Consider the following 7,079-nt stretch of genomic DNA (forward strand, 5'->3'; position numbering starts at 1 on the left):
TACCTTGATTCAATTGAAGGGTAACATTCCCCACTCCCTTCACGAGATAGGTGGCATCGTCTCCAAGAATAATCTCCAAGTTTGTCTCCTTCTCTATCAGATTAGAGAGAGCTTCCTTGTATCCGCTAAAGTGCCTTGAGGCATCACTATGAATTAGCTAATTCCCCAAAGAGTCCGGTGGAGAGGTAGTGGAGAGGGCTGATATAAGATAGTATTCCTTTTACTTATTGTTAAAAACATTTGATTCTTCATACTTGGAGTTCCTTGCTTTCTTGGAGGGTTGACCATTTCCTTGATGTCCAACTTTCCTTTTTCCTTTGCCATTGAACCTACCATTCCTTTGATTGTTGTTGTTGAAGTTACCCTTGTAATGATTGTGATCATCATCATGTGATGTGTCCCTTCTATTTGGACACTCTCTTGCATAGTGGCCAACCTTATTGCAAACAAAGCACCTGCCATTCCTTTGGTGGAGAGGTAGTGCAGAGGGCCGATATATGATAGTATTCCTTTTACTTATTGTTAACAACCTTTGATTCTTCATACCTGGAGTTCCTTGCTTTCTTGGAGGGTTGACCATTTCCTTGATGTCCTGCATTCCTTTTTCCTTTGCCATTGAACCTACCATTCCTTTGATTGTTGTTGTTGAAATTACCCCTGGAATGATTGTGATCATCATCATGTGATGTGTCCCTTCTATTTGGACACTCCCTTGCATAATGGCTAAACTTATTGCAAACAAAGCACATGCCCTTCCTTCCACCCTTAGATCCAGGCTTTCCATTGAAATGACCTTTATACCCTGCATTATTTCTCCTTTTGGCATGAGAGGAGAAAGCAGTGGGGTTGCTTCTATTAGAAGGCATTTCTTGCTACACCATTCTTGTCTCTTCTTGAATGCATCTCGACATCAATTCTTCAAACCTTGGAATTCAATCATTATTGAGAATAGTGGTTCTAAATATATACCATTCGGGTGGGAGTCCTCCAAGGGTAGTGATAGTAAGTTCCCTGCCAGGAATGACCTCTCCAATCGAAAATAGATCATTCTTGATCTCAGTTATCCTCAGGAAGTAGGATTGAATGTCCTCGTCCTTGCTCTTCTTAATACCCTTCAACTTATTTTTGAGAAATAAAATTTGATTTGCATCACTAACCTTGAACATGCTGACCAACCTGTTGTAGATCTCCTTGGAGGTGTTCAAATCGAAGATGTAGGCCACCAGATGCTTGTAAATGGAATCTCTGATAATCTTCTTTGCTTTGACTTCAACCTTATTGTACTTGGTCTTCATAGTAGCTGGTGCATTTGACAGAGGCTCAAGGATTTTACCCTTTACATAATCCAACACTTCTTGTTCTTCCAAGGTCAAATTAAGAGACATCTTCCATCCATGATTGTTAGACTTTTCACGGAGTTTGTCTTCAACTCGGAAGTGGGATGAGGAACCCATTGAGCCTTTTGTCCTTGTCCAACTGTCTTCGGTGATTGCTCTTTCACTCTTGCTTGGGCTTTGTCTTCTCCTCAGCTCTGATACCATGTTAATTTTATGTAACAATGGTATGTTCTATGCTTAAGAGCAATTTACTTCAATTTCTTTATTAGCCTAATATCAATATTCAGTTTAGCAATCACATAAGCATCATAGTAAAATGCAGATAGAACATAAACATAAACAATTGAAGACAAGCCAAGACAAGAGGACACAAGATGTGGCACCAGCCAGGGACAAACCCCAATGTGGGGAAACCCTTGATCAATTCTTCTTATATTCTTTAATAGTCCAGTAGAGAGAGAGATACTACAAATTACAAATCTGATAATTTATGACAGCAACAGAAAATCCCTAACTAGAAAAGTCAATGCTGGTCAAACAGGGCAAAATTCTTCCTCTAAGCAGTTCGGTCAAACCCAGTCAACTTCGGCCTCCAACAGTGAACCCAAACAATCCAAAACGGTTCGAAAAAGTCTAGTCAAATGCTGGTCAACGAAAGTCAAACTGTGGCTAGATCTAGGGCAGTCAACGCTGGTCAAATGAGAGGTCAAATCACCTTGATTTTAGTGCCAAGATCTGAGGCCTGTCAAGGAGAAGATGCCTCACCCAATCCGCAGTCAAAAGGAGGTCAATGCAACCCAATGCAACCTCTGAAATTCGGTCAACGTTGGTCAACTCAGTCAAACATAAAACGCCTTCCTTTCCTTCGCACGTGTGAGAGACCACTGCTAGATTTGCGTACCCAATCAAGTGAGCAGAGAGAGGCGAGTGAAGATGAGATGATGATAAAATGACTTGAGGTCAATCTGCAGTCAAAATAAATTTGTTAATAAAATGATGATAAAATGACTTGACAATTTGTTAATAATAAAAATAAATTCATATCTTTATTTTTACATGTCGGAATTGGATGATCTTTAGATCAATCCGACACCTCTTGGAGAGAGAAATCCAAGAAAAATATCATCTGTCATGAATAAGATGACCCATGTGGAGTTTGGCCCTAGTTGTCAATTTTAACAAAATGATTATGCTCTATAGAGTTATTGCATTCAGTTAGTGTGGAAATTTCCAATGCAAACTAACTTAATGCAAAACACTTTTTTTGGTGAATTAAAATACTTTATATTACTTCAAAAAACCTAGATTACATTGAAGACAACTGATGCCTGGAGGGAGAAATAAAACACAAGGCTTGACCTCTGCTGCCATGAAGATCTACAAATACTATCGAGACTAAAAAACATATACACTACTACCATAACAGGCTTGGAAGCCACCACATACAAGTTAAAACCAAATACAAGAGACCAATTTACAAGAGAGCACTTGAAACTAATGCTTGCCCTCGTAGTCACCTAGGAACACATAAAGAAATGGCCAAAACACCATACAGTAGAGACTATTGTCGTTGGCCCAACAACCAACCATTTTACCAAAAAATCATAGCATATGCATTGCACCATACACTTAAAGCCAAAGATAACAAAGAAAACATCAAGGCTCGAAACTGGAAACCATAAGTAAACTTCAGGAACACATGACTACGAATCAACTATATCATTGTCATCCATAGAGAAGTAGACCACCAAAGGAGACAAAACTAGAAGCTCCAGGAGAGACTTGGAACTCACTGCCCACTAGCCCTGCTCATTGTTCATTGTCTGAGGAGGAAATATTGGCCAAAACCCTTGCGCTAGAGCCAGGGGGATCCAACTGCTCCCCACCATCTGAGTCACATGCTATATGACTTTCCACACGCATTAGTCGAGCCTCAATTTTATCCACTGGAAACCTCAGGTTCCTTAGCATTCTTTTCACCTCCTCTAAGGAGGTGGAAATATTATATTTTTCCACCTCCTTATCCTCAAGACCAAACCCAGTAACGTCTTCATTTGCCAATGGAGTGCTACTGAATTTAGATATTGTTTACGCTTTCCCCTAGTAGTGTGCCCAGGGTCTGGCATCTAGCCAGACATGTCTTCCAACAGTTCTGAGTTCAATAGGGATTGTCTCTCTTCCCCAACTTTTATCTCAAGGTCACGGATCTCTTGAAGAGTCTCAAGCCACAGAGCCATGGGCAAAGAGCTTCGCCCCATGCTACCCAGGTTGGGATCCGCTGCCTCCTCCCCTCTTGCTTCTCCCCCCTATCTTAGCGACATTGTAGAGTCACAGGATAGTTCCTCAATTTCTCAAAAGGACACAAAGACTGACTTGACCCTTCCACAACAAAACCAGGATACCAACAAATAACCTTGTTGCAAAAGCACCAGGCAAATGACTTGACTTTTGACAAAGAACCACCAGAACACATGACACCACCTTAGACACCAGAAGCTTCTGCGTCCTAGAGCCCGCAGGAAATTAACCAAACCCAACACACTTCACTTGACCAACCCCACAATTAAAACTACCTAGGCCACACTTCGCAAATAAATCCAACTGCCACTCCCAAGAGAAGAGACTGACCCAATGCTTGATGCCAAACCACTTTTGCAGACCCAACAATTTCCCCATCCCCAAGGACACAACCCACACCTAGAGACTGAGACACTAAACCCATAAAACAAATTCTTTCAAAAAAACTAGGCAAGAAATTCAAATATAACCAAGACGAGACCAACAAGAGTCCCTGGAGCTTACCAACTTCAGACGCAACAAATACCTTCGATTGAAAGCCAGCCACCGCCTTCCAACCAGACCATGCCAAGCAGAAAACTTTCACTAACGGTTCCCAAATTGGAGCAGCTTGATGAATTCCATTCCCCCTCAGGCCATATCGACGCCTCCCACTGCACCAAAACCTCACCACAAGTAGACCTTGAATTCAGACAATTCCATGGCGTCTCGGGACTTGCCTCTCTCCAAACCCAACCTTCACAAAAGACTTTGCCACCCATCCCCTCCATTACATAGCACCTCTGCCAACAGAAGGACTGCATGCTCGTGCATGCAAGATGCCAAGTGCATCCTTTCCTCATTAATGCACAATTACTAACTCAAGGGTAGTGGGCACTTTGCCCCAAACCCTGCTCCCTCCATCATACCACCCCCATCGGGGGAATGCAAAACATAAATTTCTCCCATATCTTAATACCGTGAATTTTTAGCAATATTTCAATCCTTAACAAGCTAATGTTCTAGGTAGTCTTCAAATTTATTCAATTATTATTGTTCTAGGCACCTGTTATAGTCAGTTCACACCCTCTATATTTTTTATGTTATGTAACGAGTGCCTAAGGGTGTTGTTCTGTGGTTTGGATCAACGATTACCTCTATATAGCAAGCCTTGACTTTAAATGTGTTGGTGATGCATCATTGGATTAGTCCTTTTGACAGGGTACAATATGCTGGCTGCTTATCAGGTTTGATAACTGTGTATGCAGCCCCTTTCATTTGCTATTTGAAGGTAGAAAGATCTGTAAATAACATATAGGATAGCTGCCATTTTCCTATGGGTCTTCTGTCTTCTTTCTTGAGCTGTTACATTCTTTGTGGTGGCACCTGTTTGCAGAATTTCAACATGATGTGCAATTACTTTTTTTCTATTATGCTCGTGCTCCTGGTCTAAAAGTCTCAATTAGCTTAAGCCTAGTGTAAGGGGCTCATTGAACTTCGTCCCAAGGATCCTCCACCAATAATAATCAAGTCATCTCCAACTACATTAACAATAGTTCGCACCAAAGAAAATCATTGATAACCAGCTGCTTAAGGTCCAACATCAATGTGTCATTTTGTTATGATGGAAAACTCTAAAAAATGCTCAGCCCTATTTCTATTTGATTCCATTTGACTCCATTTTTCCATTTGCAAGATTAACAAGAAATCTGACACAGTCCCTATGCATGAACATCTGTCCCTTATCTACTATAGGTGCTTCCATCCTTATATATAGTTGCATCTATAGTTTGAGGCCTTGTATAACATATATGTTCAACTCTGCCTACCCACAGCTCTGTTACACATAGCCACCCCCATCAGGGGAATGCAAAGCATAAATTTCTCCCATATCTTAATACTGTGAATTTTTAGCTTCAGGGTCGTTATGGTATATAGAATAAAACAAAAATGGGAAGTGAGCATTATTTCAATCCTTAACAAGCTAATGTTCTAGGTAGTCTTCAAATTCATTCAATTATTATTGTTCTAGGCACCCTGGTCTAGTCAGTTCACACCCTCTATATTTTTTTATGTTATGTAACGAGTGCCTAAGGGTGTTGTTTTGCTCCCTCCATCATACCACCCGCATCGGGGAATGCAAAGCATAAATTTCTCCCATATCTTAATACTGTGATTTTTTAGCAATATTTCAATCCTTAACAAGCTAATTTTCTAGGTAGTCTTCAAATTCATTCAATTATTATTGTTCTAGGCACCCCGCTACAGTCAGTTCACACCCTCTATATTTTTTATGTTATGTAACGAGTGCCTAAGGGTGTTGTTCTGTGGTTTGAATCAACAATTACCTCTATATAGCAAGCCTTGACTTCAAATGTGTTGGTGATGCATCATTGGATTAGTCCTTTTGACAGGGTACAATATGCTTGCTGCTTATCAGGTTTGATAACTGTGTATGCAGCCCCTTTCATTTGCTATTTGAAGGTAGAAAGATCTGTAAATGACGTATAGGATAGCTGCCTATAGCTGCCATTTTCCGATGGGTTTTCTGTCTTCTTTCTTGAACTATTACATTCTTTGCTGTGGCACCTGTTTGCAAAATTTCAACATGATGCGCAGTTACTTTCTTTCTATTATGCTCGTGCTCCTGTTCTAAAAGTCTCAATTAGCTTAAGCCTAGTGTAAGGGGTTCATTGAACTTTGTCCCAAGGATCCTCCACCAATAATAATCAATTCTTCTCCAACTACATTAACAATAGTTCGTACCAAAGAAAATCATCGATTGATGAAATAGAAACATGCCTCCAGAGTCCAAACCAGCTGCATAAGGTCCAACATCAATGTGTCATTTTGTTATGATGGAAAACTCTAAAAAATGCTCAGCCATCTTTCTATTTGATTCCATTTGACTCCATTTTTCCAATTGCAAGATTAACAAGAAATCTGACATAGTCCCTATGCATGAACATCTGTCCCTTATCTACTATAGGCACTTCCATCCTTATATATAGTTGCATCTATAGTTTGAGGCCATGTATAACATATATGTTCAACTTTGCCTACCCACAGCTCTGTTGCACATAGCCACAATAAATGTTCCATTTTTGTTGGGTATGGTCCAGGACCCTTTATGCTTACCCAACAAAATGATGGACCCTTATGTTTACCCAACAAAATGATGGGTAACATCTGGTTCCAAGTTCCAACTTGAGGACTAGTGGTCCTTTCAAGAACACTTGGGAACCCCAAAATCTCGTACTTGCTTCAACTTGTGGTTGCTAAAATGAATTGTGTAATCCAGTGAAGCGACCTCAAGATCTCCAAGATGTAATTACCATTTTCCCGTGTGTGATTGCTAAAGAAAACAAAGCCATGTCAAAATGTGATTGCTTGTATGCTGGCTTCTCTCTCAAAGAGGCATTTGTATTTGTTTTTTTAGGGACAACGAAATATTCGTCTAAAAGA

Source organism: Pinus tabuliformis, chromosome 6 (assembly GCF_031772625.1).
Source record: "Pinus tabuliformis cultivar Carrire ecotype Pingquan chromosome 6, CPIR1, whole genome shotgun sequence".
NCBI lineage: Eukaryota > Viridiplantae > Streptophyta > Pinopsida > Pinales > Pinaceae > Pinus > Pinus tabuliformis.